The sequence below is a fragment of the Dendrobates tinctorius genome, unplaced genomic scaffold (assembly GCF_039654945.1).
Source record: "Dendrobates tinctorius isolate UK_male_01 unplaced genomic scaffold, ASM3965494v1 ptg000047l, whole genome shotgun sequence".
Lineage (NCBI taxonomy): Eukaryota > Metazoa > Chordata > Amphibia > Anura > Dendrobatidae > Dendrobates > Dendrobates tinctorius.
Window position 1 is genome coordinate 13,462,560 of NW_027361715.1, and position 25,548 is coordinate 13,488,107.

The window sequence follows — 25,548 nt, forward strand, 5'->3', positions numbered from 1 at the left end:
CAGACTATATTTCTAACTTGTGCATGTTGGAAAATAGACAAATCTCTAAACACAAAAAGCGATGATTCTATCAACTGTCTTTTCCTAAACGGAAAAGCACACACTCATACAAATACAAAAGATTAAAGCACATGCTAATTTGACTGTAAGCAAAGTAATAAGAATAAAATCAAAAGGTTTTCAGAACCTCTTAATACTGGCAGCAGCTGGATTTGAACCCATGCCTCATAAGTACACAAGTACATTGGATTATTTTTAAAATTTGTGCAGGTTGAAAAATAAACAAATCTCTAAGCACAAAAAAGCAATGATTCTAACATCTGTCTTTTCCTAAACAGAAAAACACACACTCATACAAATGCAAAAGAAGATTAAAGCACATGTTAATTATTCTTTTAACAAAATCATAGCAATAAGATCAAAATGTTGTCAAAAACGTATAATAGTTGCAGCAGTAGGATTTCAACTTACGCCTCTGAGCTACTTAAAGTAACTGTAGAACATTTGACTATATTTAAATTTCTGTATTTTTGAAGATGAGAAAGTTTCTATGCTCAAGGAAAAAGCAATGATTCTATAAACTGTCTTTTCCTTAAAAGAAAAGCACACGCTTATACAACTACAAAACAAGGTTAAAGCACATGCTAATTTGTGTGTTAGCAAAATCATAAAAATATGTTCAAAAGGTTAAAATACTGGCAGCAGTGGGATTTGAACCCACGCCTCAGACAGCCTTAGCACACACTCATAACAAAGTACATAAGAGCACATGCTAATTTGGCTGAAAGCAAAGTAATAAGATGAAAATGTTTTTAAATTCTCATAATATTGGCAGCAGTGGGATTTGAACTCACGCCTCGAAAGAGACTGGAGACTAAATCCAGCGCCTTAGAACGCTCGACCATGCTACCATCATTTACTGTGTGATGTAAGTTCCTTGGAGTAAGTGTAGTACATGTGAATACATTTCAAACTTGATCATGTTGGAATATGGGCAAGTATCTAAATATTTGGAGAAAGCAATGATTCTATCAAATGTTTTTTCTTAAACAGAAAAGCACACACTCACACCAAAGTACATAAAAGCATATGCTAATTTGACTGAAAGCAAAGCAATAAGATGAAAATGTTTTTAACTTCTTATAATATTGGCAGCAGTGGGATTTGAACCCACCCCTCCAAAGAGACGGGAGCCTTAATCCAGCGCCTTAGACCGCTCGGCCATGTTACCACATTTATTTTCATGTTCAAGCAAGTTTTCTTAGAGTAAGTGAAGTACATTTAACTACATTTAAAATTGTGCATGTGGGAAAATGGGCATGTTTCTAAATATAAGGCCTGCTTCACACATCAGTTTTTTTGGTCAGTCAAAATCCGCTATAATGGCGGATAACGGATCCGTTCCTGTACTGATCACAACGTTTGGCACCGGACCGTTATTTTATCGAATCAGTCAAAGGAAGAATTTTAAAGGAACCGCTGACTGGGGAAGGAGAGAGAGAGACTTAATTTGACTGTAAGCAAAGTAATAAGAATAAAATCAAAAGGTTTTCAGAACCTCTTAATACTGGCAGCAGTTGGATTTGAGCCCATGGGGGGAAAGAGAGAGAGAGAAAGAGAAAACAATGGCATATCTTTTTTTTGCAAGATGGCAGATTTTGACTGATGGATACAAACGGATGTGGGAAACAGGCCTTAGGAAAAAGCAATGGTTCTATCCACTGTCTTTTCCTTGGCAGAAAAGTACACAATCATACAAATACAAAAGTACATTGGAGCACACATTAATTTCACTGTTTGCAATATAAAAGAATGCGTTCAATAGGTTATGAAAACCTCCTCTTACTAACATCTGTGGGATTTGAACCCACACCTCAGAAGCACACAATTACAACAGACTATATTTCAATCTTGTGCATGTTGGAAAATAGACAAATCTCTAAACACAAAAAAGCGATGATTCTATCAACTGTCTTTTCCTAAACGGAAAAGCACACACTCATACAAATACAAAAGATTAAAGCACATGCTAATTTGACTGTAAGCAAAGTAATAAGAATAAAATCAAAAGGTTTTCAGAACCTCTTAATACTGGCAGCAGCTGGATTTGAACCCATGCCTCATAAGTACACAAGTACATTGGATTATTTTTAAAATTTGTGCAGGTTGAAAAATAAACAAATCTCTAAGCACAAAAAAGCAATGATTCTAACATCTGTCTTTTCCTACACAGAAAAACACACACTCATACAAATGCAAAAGAAGATTAAAGCACATGTTAATTATTCTTTTAACAAAATCATAGCAATAAGATCAAAATGTTGTCAAAAACGTATAATAGTTGCAGCAGTAGGATTTCAACTTACGCCTCTGAGCTACTTAAAGTAACTGAAGAACATTTGACTATATTTAAATTTCTGTATTTTTGAAGATGAGAAATTTTCTATGCTCAAGGAAAAAGCAATGATTCTATAAACTGTCTTTTCCTTAAAAGAAAAGCACACGCTTATACAACTACAAAACAAGGTTAAAGCACATGCTAATTTGTGTGTTAGCAAAATCATAAAAATATGTTCAAAAGGTTAAAATACTGGCAGCAGTGGGATTTGAACCGACGCCTCAGACAGCCTTAGCACACACTCATAACAAAGTACATAAGAGCACATGCTAATTTGGCTGAAAGCAAAGTAATAAGATAAAAATGTTTTTGAATTCTCATAATATTGGCAGCAGTGGGATTTGAACCCACGCCTCGAAAGAGACTGGAGCCTGAATCCAGCGCCTTAGACCGTTCGGCTATGCTACCATCATTTACTGTGTGATGTAAGTTCCTTGGAGTAAGTGTAGTACATGTGAATACATTTCAAACTTGATCATGTTGTAATATGGGCAAGTATCTAAATATTTGCAGAAAGCAATGATTCTATCAAATGTTTTTTCTTAAACAGAAAAGCACACACTCAGACCAAAGTACATAAAAGCATATGCTAATTTGACTGAAAGCAAAGCAATAAGATGAAAATGTTTTTAAATTCTTATAATATTGGCAGCAGTGGGATTTGAACCCACGCCTCCAAAGAGACTGGAGCCTTAATCCAGCGCCTTAGTCCGCTCGGCCATGCTACCACATTTTTTTTCATGTTCAAGCAAGTTTTCTTAGAGTAAGTGAAGTACATTTAACTACATTTAAAATTGTGCATGTGGGAAAATGGGCATGTTTCTAAATATAAGGCCTGCTTCACACATCAGTTTTTTTGGTCAGTCAAAATCCGCTATAATGGCGGATAACGGATCCGTTCCTGTACTGATCACAACGTTTGGCACCGGACCGTTATTTTATCGAATCAGTCAAAGGAATAGTTTTAAAGGAACCGCTGACTGGGGAAGGAGAGAGAGAGACTTAATTTGACTGTAAGGAAAGTAATAAGAATAAAATCAAAAGGTTTTCAGAACCTCTTAATACTGGCAGCAGTTGGATTTGAGCCCATGGGGGGAAAGAGAGAGAGAGAGAGAGAAAACAATGGCATATCTTTTTTTTGCAAGATGGCGGATTTTGACTGATGGATACAAACGGATGTGGGAAACAGGCCTTAGGAAAAAGCAATGGTTCTATCCACTGTCTTTTCCTTAGCAGAAAAGTACACAATCATACAATTACAAAAGTACATTGGAGCACACATTAATTTCACTGTTTGCAATGTAAAAGAATGCGTTCAATAGGTTATGAAAACCTCCTCTTACTAACTTCTGTGGGATTTGAACCCACACCTCAGAAGCACACAATTACAACAGACTATATTTCAAACTTGTGCATGTTGGAAAATAGACAAATCTCTATACACAAAAAAGCGATGATTCTATCAACTGTCTTTTCCTAAACGGAAAAGCACACACTCATACAAATACAAAAGATTAAAGCACATGCTAATTTGACTGTAAGCAAAGTAATAAGAATAAAATCAAAAGGTTTTCAGAACCTCTTAATACTGGCAGCAGCTGGATTTGAACCCATGCCTCATAAGTACACAAGTACATTGGATTATTTTTAAAATTTGTGCAGGTTGAAAAATAAACAAATCTCTAAGCACAAAAAAGCAATGATTCTAACATCTGTCTTTTCCTAAACAGAAAAACACACACTCATACAAATGCAAAAGAAGATTAAAGCACATGTTAATTATTCTTTTAACAAAATCATAGCAATAAGATCAAAATGTTGTCAAAAACGTATAATAGTTGCAGCAGTAGGATTTCAACTTACGCCTCTGAGCTACTTAAAGTAACTGAAGAACATTTGACTATATTTAAATTTCTGTATTTTTGAAGATGAGAAAGTTTCTATGCTCAAGGAAAAAGCAATGATTCTATAAACTGTCTTTTCCTTAAAAGAAAAGCACACGCTTATACAACTACAAAACAAGGTTAAAGCACATGCTAATTTGTGTGTTAGCAAAATGATAAAAATATGTTCAAAAGGTTAAAATACTGGCAGCAGTGGGATTTGAACCGACGCCTCAGACTGCCTTAGCACACACTCATAACAAAGTACATAAGAGCACATGCTAATTTGGCTGAAAGCAAAGTAATAAGATGAAAATGTTTTTAATTTCTCATAATATTGGCAGCAGTGGGACTTGAACCCACGCCTCGAAAGAGACTGGAGCCTAAAACCAGCGCCTTAGACCGCTCGGCCATGCTACCATCATTTACTGAGTGATGTAAGTTCCTTGGAGTAAGTGTAGTACATGTGAATACATTTCAAACTTGATAATGTTGGAATATGGGCAAGTATCTAAATATTTGGAGAAAGCAATGATTCTATCAAATGTTTTTTCTTAAACAGAAAAGCACACACTCATACCAAAGTACATAAAAGCATATGCTAATTTGACTGAAAGCAAAGCAATAAGATGAAAATGTTTTTAACTTCTTATAATATTGGCAGCAGTGGGTTTTGAACCCACGCCTCCAAAGAGACTGGAGCCTTATTCCAGCGCCTGAGACCGCCCGGCCATGCTACCACATTTTTTTTCATGTTCAAGCAAGTTTTCTTAGAGTAAGTGAAGTACATTTAACTACATTTAAAATTGTGCATGTGGGAAAATGGGCATGTTTCTAAATATAAGGCCTGCTTCACACATCAGTTTTTTTGGTCAGTCAAAATCCGCTATAATGGCGGATAACGGATCCGTTCCTGTACTGATCACAACGTTTGGCACCGGACCGTTATTTTATCGAATCAGTCAAAGGAATAATTTTAAAGGAACCGCTGACTGGGGAAGGAGAGAGAGAGACTTAATTTGACTGTAAGCAAAGTAATAAAAATAAAATTAAAAGGTTTTCAGAACCTCTTAATACTGGCAGCAGTTGGATTTGAGCCCATGGGGGGGAAAGAGAGAGAGAGAGAGAAAAAAATGGCATATCTTTTTTTGCACGATGGCGGATTTTGACTGATGGATACAAACGGATGTGGGAAACAGGCCTTAGGAAAAAGCAATGATTCTATCCACTGTCTTTTCCTTAGCAGAAAAGTACACAATCATACAAATACAAAAGTACATTGGAGCACATATTAATTTCACTGTTTGCAATATAAAAGAATGCGTTCAATAGGTTATGAAAACCTCCTCTTACTAACATCTGTGAGATTTGAACCCACACCTCAGAAGCACACAATTAAAACAGACTATAGTTCAAACTTGTGCATGTTGGAAAATAGACTAATCTCTAAACACAAAAAAGCGATGATTCTATCAACTGTCTTTTCCTAAACGGAAAAGCACACACTCATACAAATACAAAAGATTAAAGCACATGCTAATTTGACTGTAAGCAAAGTAATAAGAATAAAATCAAAAGGTTTTCAGAACCTCTTAATACTGGCAGCAGTTGGATTTGAACCCATGCCTCATAAGTACACAAGTACATTGGATTATTTTTAAAATTTGTGCAGGTTGAAAAATAAACAAATCTCTAAGCACAAAAAAGCAATGATTCTAACATCTGTCTTTTCCTAAACAGAAAAACACACACTCATACAAATGCAAAAGAAGATTAAAGCACATGTTAATTATTCTTTTAACAAAATCATAGCAATAAGATCAAAATGTTGTCAAAAACTTATAATAGTTGCAGCAGTAGGATTTCAACTTACGCCTCTGAGCTACTTAAAGTAACTGAAGAACATTTGACTATATTTAAATTTCTGTATTTTTGAAGATGAGAAAGTTTCTATGCTCAAGGAAAAAGCAATGATTCTATAAACTGTCTTTTCCTTAAAAGAAAAGCACACGCTTATACAACTACAAAACAAGGTTAAAGCACATGCTAATTTGTGTGTTAGCAAAATCATAAAAATATGTTCAAAAGGTTAAAATACTGGCAGCAGTGGGATTTGAACCGACGCCTCAGACAGCCTTAGCACACACTCATAACAAAGTACATAAGAGCACATGCTAATTTGGCTGAAAGCAAAGTAATAAGATGAAAATGTTTTTAAATTCTTAATATTGGCAGCAGTGGGATTTGAACCCACGCCTCGAAAGAGACTGGAGCCTAAATCCAGCGCCTTAGACCGCTCGGCCATGCTCCCATTATTTAATGTGAGACGTAAGTTCCTTGGAGTAAGTGTAGTACATGTGAATACATTTCAAACTTGATCATGTTGGAATATGGGCAAGTATCTAAATATTTGGAGAAAGCAATGATTCTATCAAATGTTTTTTCTTAAACAGAAAAGCACACACTCAGACCAAAGTACATAAAAGCATATGTTAATTTGACTGAAAGCAAAGCAATAAGATGAAAATGTTTTTAAATTCTTATAATATTGGCAGCAGTGGGATTTGAACCCACGCCTCCAAAGAGACTGGAGGCTTAATCCAGCGCCTTAGACCGCTCGGCCATGCTACCATATTTTTGTTTATGTTCAAGCAAGTTTTCTTAGAGTAAGTGAAGTACATTTAACTACATTTAAAATTGTGCATGTGGTAAAATGGGCATGTTTCTAAATATAAGGCCTGCTTCACACATCAGTTTTTTTGGTCAGTCAAAATCCACTATAATGGCGGATAACGGATCCGTTCCTGTACTGATCACAACGTTTGGCACCGGACCGTTATTTTATCGAATCAGTCAAAGGAAGAATTTTAAAGGAACTGCTGACTGGGGAAGGAGAGAGAGAGAGACTTAATTTGACTGTAAGCAAAGTAATAAGAATAAAATCAAAAGGTTTTCAGAACCTCTTAATACTGGGAGCATTTGGATTTGAGCCCATGGGGGGGAAAGAGAGAGAGAGAAAACAATGGCATATCTTTTTTTTGCAAGATGGCGGATTTTGACTGATGGACACAAACGGATGTGGGAAACAGGCCTTAGGAAAAAGCAATGATTCTATCCACTGTCTTTTCCTTAGCAGAAAAGTACACAATCATACAAATACAAAAGTACATTGGAGCACACATTAATTTCACTGTTTGCAATATAAAAGAATGCGTTCAATAGGTTATGAAAACCTCCTCTTACTAACATCTGTGGGATTTGAACCCACACCTCAGAAGCACACAATTACAACAGACTATATTTAAAACTTGTGCATGTTGGAAAATAAACAAATCTCTAAACACAAAAAAGCGATGATTCTATCAACTGTCTTTTCCTAAACGGAAAAGCACACACTCATACAAATACAAAAGATTAAAGCACATGCTAATTTGACTGTAAGCAAAGTAATAAGAATAAATTCAAAAGGTATTCAGAACCTCTTAATACTGGCAGCAGTTGGATTTGAACCCATGCCTCATAAGTACACAAGTACATTGGATTATTTTTAAAATTTGTGCAGGTTGAAAAATAAACAAATCTCTAAGCACAAAAAAGCAATGATTCTAACATCTGTCTTTTCCTAAACAGAAAAACACACGCTCATACAAATGCAAAAGAAGATTAAAGCACATGTTAATTATTCTTTTAACAAAATCATAGCAATAAGATCAAAATGTTGTCAAAAACTTATAATAGTTGCAGCAGTAGGATTTCAACTTACGCCTCTGAGCTGCTTAAAGTAACTGAAGAACATTTGACTATATTTAAATTTCTGTATTTTTGAAGATGAGAAAGTTTCTATGCTCAAGGAAAAAGCAATGATTCTATAAACTGTCTTTTCCTTAAAAGAAAAGCACATGCTTATACAACTACAAAACAAGGTTAAAGCACATGCTAATTTGTGTGTTAGCAAAATCATAAAAATATGTTCAAAAGGTTAAAATACTGGCAGCAGTGTGATTTGAACCGACGCCTCAGACAGCCTTAGCACACACTCATAACAAAGTACATAAGAGCACACGCTAGTTTGGCTGAAAGCAAAGTAATAAGATTAAAATGTTATTAAATTCTCATAATATTGGCAGCAGTGGGATTTGAACCCACGCCTCGAAAAAGACTGGAGCCTAAATCCAGCGCCTTAGACCGCTCTGCCATGCTACCATTATTTACTGTGTGATGTAAGTTCCTTGGAGTAAGTGTAGTACATGTGAATACATTTCAAACTTGATCATGTTGGAATATGGGCAAGTATCTAAATATTTGGAGAAAGCAATGATTCTATCAAATGTTTTTTCTTAAACAGAAAAGCACACACTCATACCAAAGTACATAAAAGCATATGCTAATTTGACTGAAAGCAAAAAGATGAAAATGTTTTTAAATTCTTATAATATTGGCAGCAGTGGGATTTGAACCCACACCTCCAAAGAGACTGGAGCCTTAATCCAGCGCCTTAGACCGCTCGGCCATGCTACTATATTTTTTTTCATGTTCAAGCAAGTTTTCTTAGAGTAAGTGAAGTACATTTAACTACATTTAAAATTGTGCATGTGGGAAAATGGGCATGTTTCTAAATATAAGGCCTGCTTCACACATCAGTTTTTTTGGTCAGTCAAAATCCGCTATAATAATGAAAACTGAAAGAAAAAGAGCGCAATAGGGTCTTACCCGAGAAAATAAGAATATAAAACAATAAGTTATACTCACCCTGTGTAGGAGAGTATTAAGCATAAAGGAACAAAGTCAGCTTGCTGCACATCCAAATGACCACGCCGTGGCCATAGATCATCAGATTCAAAGAAGGAATTTTTATGGATTAACCGTGCGCTGCCAGACCATCTCTCCTCACAAGTTGTGTGCTTTAAAACATTTAATTCCCAACGCGTTTCAAAGTTAAAAACTTCTTCCTCAGGGGATGACATGTACCTACATGTCATCCCCTGAGGAAGAAGTTTTTAACTTTGAAACGCGTTGGGAATTAAATGTTTTAAAGCACACAACTTGTGAGGAGTGATGGTCTGGCAGCGCACGGTTAATCCATAAAAATTCCTTCTTAAAATCCGCTATAATGGCGGATAACGGATCCATTCCTGTACTGATCACAACGTTTGGCACCGGACCGTTATTTTATCGAATCAGTCAAAGGAAGAATTTTAAAGGAACCGCTGACTGGGGAAGGAGAGAGAGAGAGAGACTTAATTTGACTGTAAGCAAAGTAATAAGAATAAAATCAAAAGGTTTTCAGAACCTCTTAATACTGGCAGCAGTTGGATTTGAGCCCATGGGGGGAAAGAGAGAGAGAGAGAGAGAGAAAACAATGGCATATCTTTTTTTGCAAGATGGCGGATTTTGACTGATGGACACAAACGGATGTGGGAAACAGGCCTTAGGAAAAAGCAATGATTCTATCCACTGTCTTTTCCTTAGCAGAAAAGTACACAATCATACAAATACAAAAGTACATTGGAGCACACATTAATTTCACTGTTTGCAATAGAAAAGAATGCGTTCAATAGGTTATGAAAACCTCCTCTTGCTAACATATGTGGGATTTGAACCCACACCTCAGAAGCACACAATTACAACAGACTATATTTCAAACTTGTGCATGTTGGAAAATAGACAAATCTCTAAACACAAAAAAGCGATGATTCTATCAACTGTCTTTTCCTAAACGGAAAAGCACACACTCATACAAATACAAAAGATTAAAGCACATGCTAATTTGACTGTAAGCAAAGTAATAAGAATAAAATCAAAAGGTTTTCAGAACCTCTTAATACTGGCAGCAGCTGGATTTGAACCCATGCCTCATAAGTACACAAGTACATTGGATTATTTTTAAAATTTGTGCAGGTTGAAAAATAAACAAATCTCTAAGCACAAAAAAGCAATGATTCTAACATCTGTCTTTTCCTACACAGAAAAACACACACTCATACAAATGCAAAAGAAGATTAAAGCACATGTTAATTATTCTTTTAACAAAATCATAGCAATAAGATCAAAATGTTGTCAAAAACGTATAATAGTTGCAGCAGTAGGATTTCAACTTACGCCTCTGAGCTACTTAAAGTAACTGAAGAACATTTGACTATATTTAAATTTCTGTATTTTTGAAGATGAGAAATTTTCTATGCTCAAGGAAAAAGCAATGATTCTATAAACTGTCTTTTCCTTAAAAGAAAAGCACACGCTTATACAACTACAAAACAAGGTTAAAGCACATGCTAATTTGTGTGTTAGCAAAATCATAAAAATATGTTCAAAAGGTTAAAATACTGGCAGCAGTGGGATTTGAACCGACGCCTCAGACAGCCTTAGCACACACTCATAACAAAGTACATAAGAGCACATGCTAATTTGGCTGAAAGCAAAGTAATAAGATAAAAATGTTTTTGAATTCTCATAATATTGGCAGCAGTGGGATTTGAACCCACGCCTCGAAAGAGACTGGAGCCTGAATCCAGCGCCTTAGACCGCTCGGCTATGCTACCATCATTTACTGTGTGATGTAAGTTCCTTGGAGTAAGTGTAGTACATGTGAATACATTTCAAACTTGATCATGTTGTAATATGGGCAAGTATCTAAATATTTGGAGAAAGCAATGATTCTATCAAATGTTTTTTCTTAAACAGAAAAGCACACACTCAGACCAAAGTACATAAAAGCATATGCTAATTTGACTGAAAGCAAAGCAATAAGATGAAAATGTTTTTAAATTCTTATAATATTGGCAGCAGTGGGATTTGAACCCACGCCTCCAAAGAGACTGGAGCCTTAATCCAGCGCCTTAGTCCGCTCGGCCATGCTACCACATTTTTTTTCATGTTCAAGCAAGTTTTCTTAGAGTAAGTGAAGTACATTTAACTACATTTAAAATTGTGCATGTGGGAAAATGGGCATGTTTCTAAATATAAGGCCTGCTTCACACATCAGTTTTTTTGGTCAGTCAAAATCCGCTATAATGGCGGATAACGGATCCGTTCCTGTACTGATCACAACGTTTGGCACCGGACCGTTATTTTATCGAATCAGTCAAAGGAATAGTTTTAAAGGAACCGCTGACTGGGGAAGGAGAGAGAGAGACTTAATTTGACTGTAAGGAAAGTAATAAGAATAAAATCAAAAGGTTTTCAGAACCTCTTAATACTGGCAGCAGTTGGATTTGAGCCCATGGGGGGAAAGAGAGAGAGAGAGAGAGAAAACAATGGCATATCTTTTTTTTGCAAGATGGCGGATTTTGACTGATGGATACAAACGGATGTGGGAAACAGGCCTTAGGAAAAAGCAATGGTTCTATCCACTGTCTTTTCCTTAGCAGAAAAGTACACAATCATACAATTACAAAAGTACATTGGAGCACACATTAATTTCACTGTTTGCAATGTAAAAGAATGCGTTCAATAGGTTATGAAAACCTCCTCTTACTAACTTCTGTGGGATTTGAACCCACACCTCAGAAGCACACAATTACAACAGACTATATTTCAAACTTGTGCATGTTGGAAAATAGACAAATCTCTAAACACAAAAAAGCGATGATTCTATCAACTGTCTTTTCCTAAACGGAAAAGCACACACTCATACAAATACAAAAGATTAAAGCACATGCTAATTTGACTGTAAGCAAAGTAATAAGAATAAAATCAAAAGGTTTTCAGAACCTCTTAATACTGGCAGCAGCTGGATTTGAACCCATGCCTCATAAGTACACAAGTACATTGGATTATTTTTAAAATTTGTGCAGGTTGAAAAATAAACAAATCTCTAAGCACAAAAAAGCAATGATTCTAACATCTGTCTTTTCCTAAACAGAAAAACACACACTCATACAAATGCAAAAGAAGATTAAAGCACATGTTAATTATTCTTTTAACAAAATCATAGCAATAAGATCAAAATGTTGTCAAAAACGTATAATAGTTGCAGCAGTAGGATTTCAACTTACGCCTCTGAGCTACTTAAAGTAACTGAAGAACATTTGACTATATTTAAATTTCTGTATTTTTGAAGATGAGAAAGTTTCTATGCTCAAGGAAAAAGCAATGATTCTATAAACTGTCTTTTCCTTAAAAGAAAAGCACACGCTTATACAACTACAAAACAAGGTTAAAGCACATGCTAATTTGTGTGTTAGCAAAATGATAAAAATATGTTCAAAAGGTTAAAATACTGGCAGCAGTGGGATTTGAACCGACGCCTCAGACTGCCTTAGCACACACTCATAACAAAGTACATAAGAGCACATGCTAATTTGGCTGAAAGCAAAGTAATAAGATGAAAATGTTTTTAATTTCTCATAATATTGGCAGCAGTGGGACTTGAACCCACGCCTCGAAAGAGACTGGAGCCTAAAACCAGCGCCTTAGACCGCTCGGCCATGCTACCATCATTTACTGAGTGATGTAAGTTCCTTGGAGTAAGTGTAGTACATGTGAATACATTTCAAACTTGATAATGTTGGAATATGGGCAAGTATCTAAATATTTGGAGAAAGCAATGATTCTATCAAATGTTTTTTCTTAAACAGAAAAGCACACACTCATACCAAAGTACATAAAAGCATATGCTAATTTGACTGAAAGCAAAGCAATAAGATGAAAATGTTTTTAACTTCTTATAATATTGGCAGCAGTGGGTTTTGAACCCACGCCTCCAAAGAGACTGGAGCCTTATTCCAGCGCCTGAGACCGCCCGGCGATGCTACCACATTTTTTTTCATGTTCAAGCAAGTTTTCTTAGAGTAAGTGAAGTACATTTAACTACATTTAAAATTGTGCATGTGGGAAAATGGGCATGTTTCTAAATATAAGGCCTGCTTCACACATCAGTTTTTTTGGTCAGTCAAAATCCGCTATAATGGCGGATAACGGATCCGTTCCTGTACTGATCACAACGTTTGGCACCGGACCGTTATTTTATCGAATCAGTCAAAGGAATAATTTTAAAGGAACCGCTGACTGGGGAAGGAGAGAGAGAGACTTAATTTGACTGTAAGCAAAGTAATAAAAATAAAATTAAAAGGTTTTCAGAACCTCTTAATACTGGCAGCAGTTGGATTTGAGCCCATGGGGGGGAAAGAGAGAGAGAGAGAGAAAAAAATGGCATATCTTTTTTTGCACGATGGCGGATTTTGACTGATGGATACAAACGGATGTGGGAAACAGGCCTTAGGAAAAAGCAATGATTCTATCCACTGTCTTTTCCTTAGCAGAAAAGTACACAATCATACAAATACAAAAGTACATTGGAGCACATATTAATTTCACTGTTTGCAATATAAAAGAATGCGTTCAATAGGTTATGAAAACCTCCTCTTACTAACATCTGTGAGATTTGAACCCACACCTCAGAAGCACACAATTAAAACAGACTATAGTTCAAACTTGTGCATGTTGGAAAATAGACTAATCTCTAAACACAAAAAAGCGATGATTCTATCAACTGTCTTTTCCTAAACGGAAAAGCACACACTCATACAAATACAAAAGATTAAAGCACATGCTAATTTGACTGTAAGCAAAGTAATAAGAATAAAATCAAAAGGTTTTCAGAACCTCTTAATACTGGCAGCAGTTGGATTTGAACCCATGCCTCATAAGTACACAAGTACATTGGATTATTTTTAAAATTTGTGCAGGTTGAAAAATAAACAAATCTCTAAGCACAAAAAAGCAATGATTCTAACATCTGTCTTTTCCTAAACAGAAAAACACACACTCATACAAATGCAAAAGAAGATTAAAGCACATGTTAATTATTCTTTTAACAAAATCATAGCAATAAGATCAAAATGTTGTCAAAAACTTATAATAGTTGCAGCAGTAGGATTTCAACTTACGCCTCTGAGCTACTTAAAGTAACTGAAGAACATTTGACTATATTTAAATTTCTGTATTTTTGAAGATGAGAAAGTTTCTATGCTCAAGGAAAAAGCAATGATTCTATAAACTGTCTTTTCCTTAAAAGAAAAGCACACGCTTATACAACTACAAAACAAGGTTAAAGCACATGCTAATTTGTGTGTTAGCAAAATCATAAAAATATGTTCAAAAGGTTAAAATACTGGCAGCAGTGGGATTTGAACCGACGCCTCAGACAGCCTTAGCACACACTCATAACAAAGTACATAAGAGCACATGCTAATTTGGCTGAAAGCAAAGTAATAAGATGAAAATGTTTTTAAATTCTTAATATTGGCAGCAGTGGGATTTGAACCCACGCCTCGAAAGAGACTGGAGCCTAAATCCAGCGCCTTAGACCGCTCGGCCATGCTCCCATTATTTAATGTGAGACGTAAGTTCCTTGGAGTAAGTGTAGTACATGTGAATACATTTCAAACTTGATCATGTTGGAATATGGGCAAGTATCTAAATATTTGGAGAAAGCAATGATTCTATCAAATGTTTTTTCTTAAACAGAAAAGCACACACTCATACCAAAGTACATAAAAGCATATGTTAATTTGACTGAAAGCAAAGCAATAAGATGAAAATGTTTTTAAATTCTTATAATATTGGCAGCAGTGGGATTTGAACCCACGCCTCCAAAGAGACTGGAGCCTTAATCCAGCGCCTTAGACCGCTCGGCCATGCTACCATATTTTTGTTTATGTTCAAGCAAGTTTTCTTAGAGTAAGTGAAGTACATTTAACTACATTTAAAATTGTGCATGTGGTAAAATGGGCATGTTTCTAAATATAAGGCCTGCTTCACACATCAGTTTTTTTGGTCAGTCAAAATCCACTATAATGGCGGATAACGGATCCGTTCCTGTACTGATCACAACGTTTGGCACCGGACCGTTATTTTATCGAATCAGTCAAAGGAAGAATTTTAAAGGAACTGCTGACTGGGGAAGGAGAGAGAGAGAGACTTAATTTGACTGTAAGCAAAGTAATAAGAATAAAATCAAAAGGTTTTCAGAACCTCTTAATACTGGGAGCATTTGGATTTGAGCCCATGGGGGGGAAAGAGAGAGAGAGAAAACAATGGCATATCTTTTTTTTGCAAGATGGCGGATTTTGACTGATGGACACAAACGGATGTGGGAAACAGGCCTTAGGAAAAAGCAATGATTCTATCCACTGTCTTTTCCTTAGCAGAAAAGTACACAATCATACAAATACAAAAGTACATTGGAGCACACATTAATTTCACTGTTTGCAATATAAAAGAATGCGTTCAATAGGTTATGAAAACCTCCTCTTACTAACATCTGTGGGATTTGAACCCACACCTCAGAAGCACACAATTACAACAGACTATATTTAAAACTTGTGCATGTTGGAAAATAAACAAATCTCTAAACACAAAAAAGCGATGATTCTATCAACTGTCTTTTCCTAAACGGAAAAGCACACACTCATACAAATACAAAAGATTAAAGCACATGCTAATTTGACTGTAAGCAAAGTAATAAGAATAAATTCAAAAGGTATTCAGAACCTCTTAATACTGGCAGCAGTTGGATTTGAACCCATGCCTCATAAGTACACAAGTACATTGGATTATTTTTAAAATTTGTGCAGGTTGAAAAATAAACAAATCTCTAAGCACAAAAAAGCAATGATTCTAACATCTGTCTTTTCCTAAACAGAAAAACACACGCTCATACAAATGCAAAAGAAGATTAAAGCACACGTTAATTATTCTTTTAACAAAATCATAGCAATAAGATCAAAATGTTGTCAAAAACTTATAATAGTTGCAGCAGTAGGATTTCAACTTACGCCTCTGAGCTACTTAAAGTAACTGAAGAATATTTGACTATATTTAAATTTCTGTATTTTTGAAGATGAGAAAGTTTCTATGCTCAAGGAAAAAGCAATGATTCTATAAACTGTCTTTTCCTTAAAAGAAAAGCACACGCTTATACAACTACAAAACAAGGTTAAAGCACATGCTAATTTGTGTGTTAGCAAAATCATAAAAATATGTTCAAAAGGTTAAAATACTGGCAGCAGTGTGATTTGAACCGACGCCTCAGACAGCCTTAGCACACACTCATAACAAAGTACATAAGAGCACACGCTAGTTTGGCTGAAAGCAAAGTAATAAGATTAAAATGTTATTAAATTCTCATAATATTGGCAGCAGTGGGATTTGAACCCACGCCTCGAAAAAGACTGGAGCCTAAATCCAGCGCCTTAGACCGCTCTGCCATGCTACCATTATTTACTGTGTGATATAAGTTCCTTGGAGTAAGTGTAGTACATGTGAATACATTTCAAACTTGATCATGTTGGAATATGGGCAAGTATCTAAATATTTGGAGAAAGCAATGATTCTATCAAATGTTTTTTCTTAAACAGAAAAGCACACACTCATACCAAAGTACATAAAAGCATATGCTAATTTGACTGAAAGCAAAAAGATGAAAATGTTTTTAAATTCTTATAATATTGGCTGCAGTGGGATTTGAACCCACACCTCCAAAGAGACTGGAGCCTTAATCCAGCGCCTTAGACCGCTCAGCCATGCTACTATATTTTCTTTCATGTTCAAGCAAGTTTTCTTAGAGTAAGTGAAGTACATTTAACTACATTTAAAATTGTGCATGTGGGAAAATGGGCATGTTTCTAAATATAAGGCCTGCTTCACACATCAGTTTTTTTGGTCAGTCAAAATCCGCTATAATAATGAAAACTGAAAGAAAAAGAGCGCAATAGGGTCTTACCCGAGAAAATAAGAATATAAAACAATAAGTTATACTCACCCTGTGTAGGAGAGTATTAAGCATAAAGGAACAAAGTCAGCTTGCTGCACATCCAAATGACCACGCCGTGGCCATAGATCATCAGATTCAAAGAAGGAATTTTTATGGATTAACCGTGCGCTGCCAGACCATCTCTCCTCACAAGTTGTGTGCTTTAAAACATTTAATTCCCAACGCGTTTCAAAGTTAAAAACTTCTTCCTCAGGGGATGACATGTACCTACATGTCATCCCCTGAGGAAGAAGTTTTTAACTTTGAAACGCGTTGGGAATTAAATGTTTTAAAGCACACAACTTGTGAGGAGTGATGGTCTGGCAGCGCACGGTTAATCCATAAAAATTCCTTCTTAAAATCCGCTATAATGGCGGATAACGGATCCATTCCTGTACTGATCACAACGTTTGGCACCGGACCGTTATTTTATCGAATCAGTCAAAGGAAGAATTTTAAAGGAACCGCTGACTGGGGAAGGAGAGAGAGAGAGAGACTTAATTTGACTGTAAGCAAAGTAATAAGAATAAAATCAAAAGGTTTTCAGAACCTCTTAATACTGGCAGCAGTTGGATTTGAGCCCATGGGGGGAAAGAGAGAGAGAGAGAGAGAGAAAACAATGGCATATCTTTTTTTGCAAGATGGCGGATTTTGACTGATGGACACAAACGGATGTGGGAAACAGGCCTTAGGAAAAAGCAATGATTCTATCCACTGTCTTTTCCTTAGCAGAAAAGTACACAATCATACAAATACAAAAGTACATTGGAGCACACATTAATTTCACTGTTTGCAATAGAAAAGAATGCGTTCAATAGGTTATGAAAACCTCCTCTTGCTAACATATGTGGGATTTGAACCCACACCTCAGAAGCACACAATTACAACAGACTATATTTCAAACTTGTGCATGTTGGAAAATAGACAAATCTCTAAACACAAAAAAGCGATGATTCTATCAACTGTCTTTTCCTAAACGGAAAAGCACACACTCATACAAATACAAAAGATTAAAGCACATGCTAATTTGACTGTAAGCAAAGTAATAAGAATAAAATCAAAAGGTTTTCAGAACCTCTTAATACTGGCAGCAGTTGGATTTGAACCCATGCCTCATAAGTACACAAGTACATTGGATTATTTTTAAAATTTGTGCAGGTTGAAAAATAAACAAATCTCTAAGCACAAAAAAGCAATGATTCTAACATCTGTCTTTTCCTAAACAGAAAAACACACACTCATACAAATGCAAAAGAAGATTAAAGCACATTTTAATTATTCTTTTAACAAAATCATAGCAATAAGATCAAAATGTTGTCAAAAACGTATAATAGTTGCAGCAGTAGGATTTCAACTTACGCCTCTGAGCTACTTAAAGTAACTGAAGAACATTTGACTATATTTAAATTTCTGTATTTTTGAAGATGAGAAAGTTTCTATGCTCAAGGAAAAAGCAATGATTCTATAAACTGTCTTTTCCTTAAAAGAAAAGCACACGCTTATACAACTACAAAACAAGGTTAAAGCACATGCTAATTTGTGTGTTAGCAAAATCATAAAAATATGTTCAAAAGGTTAAAATACTGACAGCAGTGGGATTTGAACTGACGCCTCAGACAGCCTTAGCACACACTCATAACAAAGTACATAAGAGCACATGCTAATTTGGCTGAAAGCAAAGTAATAAGATGAAAATGTTTTTAAATTCTCATAATATTGGCAGCAGTGGGATTTAAACCCACGCTTCGAAAGAGACTGGAGCCTAAATCCATCACCTTAGACAGCTCGGCCATGCTACCATTATTTATTGTGTGATGTAAGTTCCTTGCAGTAAGTGTAGTACATGTGAATACATTTCAAACTTGATCATGTTGGAATATGGGCAAGTATCTAAATATTTGGAGAAAGGAATGATTCTATCAAATGTTTTTTCTTAAACAGAAAAACACACACTCATACCAAAGTACATAAAAGCATATGCTAATTTGACTGAAAGCAAAGCAATAAGATGAAAATGTTTTTAAATTCTTATAATATTGGCAGCAGTGGGATTTGAACCCACGCCTCCAAAGAGACTGCAGCCTTAATCCAGCACCTTAGACCGCTCGGCCATGCTACAATATTTTCTTTCATGTTCAAGCAAGTTTTCTTAGAGTAAGTGAAGTATATTTAACTACATTTAAAATTGTGCATGTGGGAAAATGGGCATGTTTCTAAATATAAGACCTGCTTCACACATCAGTTTTTTTGGTCAGTCAAAATCCGCTATAATGGCGGATAACGGATCCGTTCCTGTACTGATCACAACATTTGGCACCGGACCGTTATTTTATAGAATCAGTCAAAGGAAGAATTTTAAAGGAACCACTGACTGGGGAAGGAGAGAGAGAGACTTAATTTGACTGTAAGCAAAGTAATAAGAATAAAATCAAAAGGTTTTCAGAACCTCTTAATACTGGCAGCAGTTGGATTTGAGCCCATGGGGGGGAAAGAGAGAGAGAGAGAGAAAACAATGGCATATCTTTTTTTTGCAAGATGGCGGATTTTGACTGATGGATACAAACGGATGTGGGAAACAGGCCTTAGGAAAAAGCAATGGTTCTATCCACTGTCTTTTCCTTAGCAGAAAAGTACACAATCATACAATTACAAAAGTACATTGGAGCACACATTAATTTCACTGTTTGCAATGTAAAAGAATGCGTTCAATAGGTTATGAAAACCTCCTCTTACTAACATCTGTGGGATTTGAACCCACACCTCAGAAGCACACAATTACAACAGACTATATTTGAAACTTGTGCATGTTGGAAAATAGACAAATCTCTAAACACAAAAAAGCGATGATTCTATCAACTGTCTTTTCCTAAACGGAAAAGCACACACTCATACAAATACAAAAGATTAAAGCACATGCTAATTTGACTGTAAGCAAAGTAATAAGAATAAAATCAAAAGGTTTTCAGAACCTCTTAATACTGGCAGCAGCTGGATTTGAACCCATGCCTCATAAGTACACAAGTACATTGGATTATTTTTAAAATTTGTGCAGGTTGAAAAATAATCAAATCTCTAAGCACAAAAAAGCAATGATTCTAACATCTGTCTTTTCCTAAACAGAAAAACACACACTCATACAAATGCAAAAGAAGATTAAAGCACATGTTAATTATTCTTTTAACAAAATCATAGCAATAAGATCAAAATGTTGTCAAAAACGTATAATAGTTGCAGCAGTAGGATTTCAACTTACGCCTCTGAGCTACTTAAAGTAACTGAAGAACATTTGACTATATTTAAATTTCTGTATTTTTGAAGATGAGAAAGTTTCTATGCTCAAGGAAAAAGCAATGATTCTATAAACTGTCTTTTCCTTAAAAGAAAAGCACACGCTTATACAACTACAAAACAAGGTTAAAGCACATGCTAATTTGTGTGTTAGCAAAATCATAAAAATATGTTCAAAAGGTTAAAATACTGGCAGCAGTGGGATTTGAACCGACGCCTCAGACAGCCTTAGCACACACTCATAACAAAGTACATAAGAGCACATGCTAATTTGGCTGAAAGCAAAGTAATAAGATGAAAATGTTTTTAAATTCTCAGAATATTGCCAGCAGTGGGATTTGAACCCACGCCTCGAAAGAGACTGGAGCCTAAATCCAGCGCCTTAGACCGCTCGGCCATGCTACCATTGTTTACTGTGTGATGTAAGTTCCTTGGAGTAAGTGTAGTACATGTGAATACATTTCAAACTTGATCATGTTGGAATATGGGCAAGTATCTAAATATTTGGAGAAAGCAATGATTCTATCAAATGTTTTTTCTTAAACAGAAAAGCACACACTCATACCAAAGTACATAAAAGCATATGCTAATTTGACTGAAAGCAAAGCAATAAGATGAAAATGTTTTTAAATTCTTATAATATTGGCAGCAGTGGGATTTGAACCCACTTCTCCAAAGCAACTGGAGCCTTAATCCAGCACCTTAGACGGCTCGGCCATGCTACCACATTTTATTTCATGTTCAAGCAAGTTTTCTTAGAGTAAGTGAAGAACATTTAACTACTTTTAAAATTGTGCATGTGGGAAAATAGGCATGTTTCTAAATATAAGGCCTGCTTCACACATCAGTTTTTTTGGTCAGTCAAAATCCGCTATAATGGCGGATAACGGATCCATTCCTGTACTGATCACAACGTTTGGCACCGGACCGTTATTTTATCGAATCAGTCAAAGGAAGAATTTTAAAGGAACCGCTGACTGGGGAAGGAGAGAGAGAGACTTAATTTGACTGTAAGCAAAGTAATAAGAATAAAATCAAAAGGTTTTCAGAACCTCTTAATACTGGCAGCAGTTGGATGTGAGCCCATGGGGGGAAAGAGAGAGAGAGAGAGAAAACAATGGCATATCTTTTTTTTGCAAGATGGCGGATTTTGACTGATGGATACAAACGGATGTGGGAAACAGGCCTTAGGAAAAAGCAATGGTTCTATCCACTGTCTTTTCCTTGGCAGAAAAGTACACAATCATACAAATACAAAAGTACATTGGAGCACACATTAATTTCACTGTTTGCAATATAAAAGAATGTGTTCAATAGCTTATGAAAACATCCTCTTACTAACATCTGTGGGATTTGAACCCACACCTCAGAAGCACACAATTACAACAGACTATATTTCAAACTTGTGCATGTTGGAAAATAGACAAATCTCTAAACACAAAAAAGTGATGATTTAATCAACTGTCTTTTCCTAAACGGAAAAGCACACACTCATACAAATACAAAAGATTAAAGCACATGCTAATTTGACTGTAAGCAAAGTAATAAGAATAAAATCAAAAGGTTTTCAGAATCTCTTAATACTGGCAGCAGTTGGATTTGAACCCATGCCTCATAAGTACACAAGTACATTGGATTATTTTTAAAATTTGTGCAGGTTGAAAAATAAAAAAATCTATAAGCACAAAAAAGCAATGATTCTAACATCTGTCTTTTCCTAAACAGAAAAACACACACTCATACAAATGCAAAAGAAGATTAAAGCACATGTTAATTATTCTTTTAACAAAATCATAGCAATAAGATCAAAATGTTGTCAAAAAAGTATAATAGTTGCAGCAGTAGGATTTCAACTTACGCCTCTGAGCTACTTAAAGTAACTGAAGAACATTTGACTATATTTAAATTTCTGTATTTTTGAAGATGAGAAAGTTTCTATGCTCAAGGAAATAGCAATGATTCTATAAACTGTCTTTTCCTTAAAAGAAAAGCACACGCTTATACAACTAAAAAACAAGGTTAAAGCACATGCTAATTTGTGTGTTAGCAAAATGATAAAAATATGTTCAAAAGGTTAAAATACTGGCAGCAGTGGGATTTGAACCGACGCCTCAGACTGCCTTAGCACACACTCATAACAAAGTACATAAGAGCACATGCTAATTTGGCTGAAAGCAAAGTAATAAGATGAAAATGTTTTTAATTTCTCATAATATTGGCAGCAGTGGGACTTGAACCCACGCCTCGAAAGAGACTGGAGCCTAAAACCAGCGCCTTAGACCGCTCGGCCATGCTACCATCATTTACTGTGTGATGTAAGTTCCTTGGAGTAAGTGTAGTACATGTGAATACATTTCAAACTTGATAATGTTGGAATATGGGCAAGTATCTAAATATTTGGAGAAAGCAATGATTCTATCAAATGTTTTTTCTTAAACAGAAAAGCACACACTCATACCAAAGTACATAAAAGCATATGCTAATTTGACTGAAAGCAAAGCAATAAGATGAAAATGTTTTTAACTTCTTATAATATTGGCAGCAGTGGGTTTTGAACCCACGCCTCCAAAGAGACTGGAGCCTTATTCCAGCGCCTTAGACCGCTCGGCCATGCTACCACATTTTTTTTCATGTTCAAGCAAGTTTTCTTAGAGTAAGTGAAGTACATTTAACTACATTTAAAATTGTGCATGTGGGAAAATGGGCATGTTTCTAAATATAAGGCCTGCTTCACACATCAGTTTTTTTGGTCAGTCAAAATCCGCTATAATGGCGGATAACGGATCCGTTCCTGTACTGATCACAACGTTTGGCACCGGACCGTTATTTTATCGAATCAGTCAAAGGAATAATTTTAAAGGAACCGCTGACTGGGGAAGGAGAGAGAGAGACTTAATTTGACTGTAAGCAAAGTAATAAAAATAAAATTAAAAGGTTTTCAGAACCTCTTAATACTGGCAGCAGTTGGATTTGAGCCCATGGGGGGGAAAGAGAGAGAGAGAGAGAAAAAAATGGCATATCTTTTTTTTGCACGATGGCGGATTTTGACTGATGGATACAAACGGATGTGGGAAACAGGCCTTAGGAAAAAGCAATGGTTCTATCCACTGTCTTTTCCTTAGCAGAAAAGTACACAATCATACAAATACAAAAGTACATTGGAGCACACATTAATTTCACTGTTTGCAATATAAAAGAATGCGTTCAATAGGTTATGAAAACCTCCTCTTACTAACATCTGTGGGATTTGCACCCACACCTCAGAAGCACACAATTACAACAGACTATATTTCAAACTTGTGCATGTTGGAAAATAGACAAATCTCTAAACACAAAAAAGCGATGATTCTATCAACTGTCTTTTCCTAAACGGAAAAGCACACACTCATACAAATACAAAAGATTAAAGCACATGCTAATTTGACTGTAAGCAAAGTAATAAGAATAAAATCAAAAGGTTTTCAGAAACTCTTAATACTGGCAGCAGTTGGATTTGAACCCATGCCTCATAAGTACACAAGTACATTGGATTATTTTTAAAATTTGTGCAGGTTGAAAAATAAACAAATCTCTAAGCACAAAAAAGCAATGATTCTAACATCTGTCTTTTCCTAAACAGAAAAAAACACACTCATACAAATGCAAAAGAAGATTAAAGCACATGTTAATTATTCTTTTAACAAAATCATAGCAATAAGATCAAAATGTTGTCAAAAACGTATAATAGTTGCAGCAGTAGGATTTCAACTTACGCCTCTGAGCTACTTAAAGTAACTGAAGAACATTTGACTATATTTAAATTTCTGTATTTTTGAAGATGAGAAAGTTTCTATGCTCAAGGAAAAAGCAATGATTCTATAAACTGTCTTTTCCTTAAAAGAAAAGCACACGCTTATACAACTACAAAACAAGGTTAAAGCACATGCTAATTTGTGTGTTAGCAAAATCATAAAAATATGTTCAAAAGGTAAAAATACTGGCAGCAGTGGGATTTGAACCGACGCCTCAGACAGCCTTAGCACACACTCATAACAAAGTACATAAGAGCACATGCTAATTTGGCTGAAAGCAAAGTAATAAGATGAAAATGTTTTTAAATTCTCATAATATTGGCAGCAGTGGGATTTGAACCCACGCCTCGAAAGAGACTGGAGCCTAAATCCAGCGCCTTAGACCGCTCGGCCATGCTACCATCATTTACTGTGTCATGTAAGTTCCTTGGAGTAAGTGTAGTACATGTGAATACATTTCAAACTTGATCATGTTGTAATATGGGCAAGTATCTAAATATTTGGAGAAAGCAATGATTCTATCAAATGTTTTTTCTTAAACAGAAAAGCACACACTCAGACCAAAGTACATAAAAGCATATGCTAATTTGACTGAAAGCAAAGCAATAAGATGAAAATGTTTTTAAATTCTTATAATATTGGCAGCAGTGGGATTTGAACCCACGCCTCCAAAGAGACTGGAGCCTTAATCCAGCGCCTTAGTCCGCTCGGCCATGCTACCACATTTTTTTTCACGTTCAAGCAAGTTTTCTTAGAGTAAGTGAAGTACATTTAACTACATTTAAAATTGTGCATGTGGGAAAATGGGCATGTTTCTAAATATAAGGCCTGCTTCACACATCAGTTTTTTTGATCAGTCAAAATCCGCTATAATGGCGGATAACGGATCCGTTCCTGTACTGATCACAACGTTTGGCACCGGACCGTTATTTTATCGAATCAGTCAAAGGAATAGTTTTAAAGGAACCGCTGACTGGGGAAGGAGAGAGAGAGACTTAATTTGACTGTAAGCAAAGTAATAAGAATAAAATCAAAAGGTTTTCAGAGCCTCTAAATACTGGCAGCAGTTGGATTTGAGCCCATGGGGGGAAAGAGAGAGAGAGAGAGAAAACAATGGCATATCTTTTTTTTGCAAGATGGCGGATTTTGACTGATGGATACAAACGGATGTGGGAAACAGGCCTTAGGAAAAAGCAATGGTTCTATCCACTGTCTTTTCCTTAGCAGAAAAGTACACAATCATACAAATACAAAAGTACATTGGAGCACACATTAATTTCACTGTTTGCAATATAAAAGAATGCGTTCAATAGATTATGAAAACCTCCTCTTACTAACATCTGTGGGATTTGAACCCACACCTCAGAAGCACACAATTACAACAGACTATATTTCAATCTTGTGCATGTTGGAAAATAGACAAATCTCTAAACA

The 25,548-nt window shown here is 35.7% G+C and overlaps 21 non-coding genes across 21 annotated transcripts; all 21 read right to left on the reverse strand.

Annotated features, from left to right (window-relative positions):
* Positions 1-1,149: 1,149 nt before the first annotated feature.
* TRNAL-AAG (transfer RNA leucine (anticodon AAG)) lies at positions 1,150-1,231 on the reverse strand. The gene has a single exon. It is a non-coding gene; the product is annotated as a tRNA-Leu (tRNA).
* Positions 1,232-2,724: 1,493 nt separating this feature from the next.
* Positions 2,725-2,806, reverse strand: TRNAL-CAG (transfer RNA leucine (anticodon CAG)). Its single transcript has one exon. It is a non-coding gene; the product is annotated as a tRNA-Leu (tRNA).
* Positions 2,807-3,044: 238 nt separating this feature from the next.
* Positions 3,045-3,126, reverse strand: TRNAL-AAG (transfer RNA leucine (anticodon AAG)). The gene has a single exon. It is a non-coding gene; the product is annotated as a tRNA-Leu (tRNA).
* Positions 3,127-4,619: 1,493 nt separating this feature from the next.
* Positions 4,620-4,701, reverse strand: TRNAL-UAG (transfer RNA leucine (anticodon UAG)). The gene has a single exon. It is a non-coding gene; the product is annotated as a tRNA-Leu (tRNA).
* Positions 4,702-6,510: 1,809 nt separating this feature from the next.
* On the reverse strand, positions 6,511-6,592 carry TRNAL-UAG (transfer RNA leucine (anticodon UAG)). Its single transcript has one exon. It is a non-coding gene; the product is annotated as a tRNA-Leu (tRNA).
* A 238-nt stretch (positions 6,593-6,830) lies between these two features.
* On the reverse strand, positions 6,831-6,912 carry TRNAL-AAG (transfer RNA leucine (anticodon AAG)). Its single transcript has one exon. It is a non-coding gene; the product is annotated as a tRNA-Leu (tRNA).
* A 1,490-nt stretch (positions 6,913-8,402) lies between these two features.
* On the reverse strand, positions 8,403-8,484 carry TRNAL-UAG (transfer RNA leucine (anticodon UAG)). Its single transcript has one exon. It is a non-coding gene; the product is annotated as a tRNA-Leu (tRNA).
* Positions 8,485-8,717: 233 nt separating this feature from the next.
* TRNAL-AAG (transfer RNA leucine (anticodon AAG)) lies at positions 8,718-8,799 on the reverse strand. The gene has a single exon. It is a non-coding gene; the product is annotated as a tRNA-Leu (tRNA).
* Positions 8,800-10,738: 1,939 nt separating this feature from the next.
* Positions 10,739-10,820, reverse strand: TRNAL-CAG (transfer RNA leucine (anticodon CAG)). Its single transcript has one exon. It is a non-coding gene; the product is annotated as a tRNA-Leu (tRNA).
* Positions 10,821-11,058: 238 nt separating this feature from the next.
* TRNAL-AAG (transfer RNA leucine (anticodon AAG)) lies at positions 11,059-11,140 on the reverse strand. The gene has a single exon. It is a non-coding gene; the product is annotated as a tRNA-Leu (tRNA).
* Positions 11,141-12,633: 1,493 nt separating this feature from the next.
* Positions 12,634-12,715, reverse strand: TRNAL-UAG (transfer RNA leucine (anticodon UAG)). The gene has a single exon. It is a non-coding gene; the product is annotated as a tRNA-Leu (tRNA).
* Positions 12,716-14,524: 1,809 nt separating this feature from the next.
* TRNAL-UAG (transfer RNA leucine (anticodon UAG)) lies at positions 14,525-14,606 on the reverse strand. Its single transcript has one exon. It is a non-coding gene; the product is annotated as a tRNA-Leu (tRNA).
* Positions 14,607-14,844: 238 nt separating this feature from the next.
* TRNAL-AAG (transfer RNA leucine (anticodon AAG)) lies at positions 14,845-14,926 on the reverse strand. The gene has a single exon. It is a non-coding gene; the product is annotated as a tRNA-Leu (tRNA).
* A 1,490-nt stretch (positions 14,927-16,416) lies between these two features.
* On the reverse strand, positions 16,417-16,498 carry TRNAL-UAG (transfer RNA leucine (anticodon UAG)). Its single transcript has one exon. It is a non-coding gene; the product is annotated as a tRNA-Leu (tRNA).
* A 233-nt stretch (positions 16,499-16,731) lies between these two features.
* On the reverse strand, positions 16,732-16,813 carry TRNAL-AAG (transfer RNA leucine (anticodon AAG)). The gene has a single exon. It is a non-coding gene; the product is annotated as a tRNA-Leu (tRNA).
* Positions 16,814-19,072: 2,259 nt separating this feature from the next.
* On the reverse strand, positions 19,073-19,154 carry TRNAL-AAG (transfer RNA leucine (anticodon AAG)). The gene has a single exon. It is a non-coding gene; the product is annotated as a tRNA-Leu (tRNA).
* Positions 19,155-20,646: 1,492 nt separating this feature from the next.
* TRNAL-UAG (transfer RNA leucine (anticodon UAG)) lies at positions 20,647-20,728 on the reverse strand. The gene has a single exon. It is a non-coding gene; the product is annotated as a tRNA-Leu (tRNA).
* A 1,811-nt stretch (positions 20,729-22,539) lies between these two features.
* Positions 22,540-22,621, reverse strand: TRNAL-UAG (transfer RNA leucine (anticodon UAG)). The gene has a single exon. It is a non-coding gene; the product is annotated as a tRNA-Leu (tRNA).
* A 238-nt stretch (positions 22,622-22,859) lies between these two features.
* Positions 22,860-22,941, reverse strand: TRNAL-AAG (transfer RNA leucine (anticodon AAG)). The gene has a single exon. It is a non-coding gene; the product is annotated as a tRNA-Leu (tRNA).
* A 1,492-nt stretch (positions 22,942-24,433) lies between these two features.
* On the reverse strand, positions 24,434-24,515 carry TRNAL-UAG (transfer RNA leucine (anticodon UAG)). Its single transcript has one exon. It is a non-coding gene; the product is annotated as a tRNA-Leu (tRNA).
* A 238-nt stretch (positions 24,516-24,753) lies between these two features.
* TRNAL-AAG (transfer RNA leucine (anticodon AAG)) lies at positions 24,754-24,835 on the reverse strand. Its single transcript has one exon. It is a non-coding gene; the product is annotated as a tRNA-Leu (tRNA).
* Between the last annotated feature and the right edge of the window lie 713 nt (positions 24,836-25,548).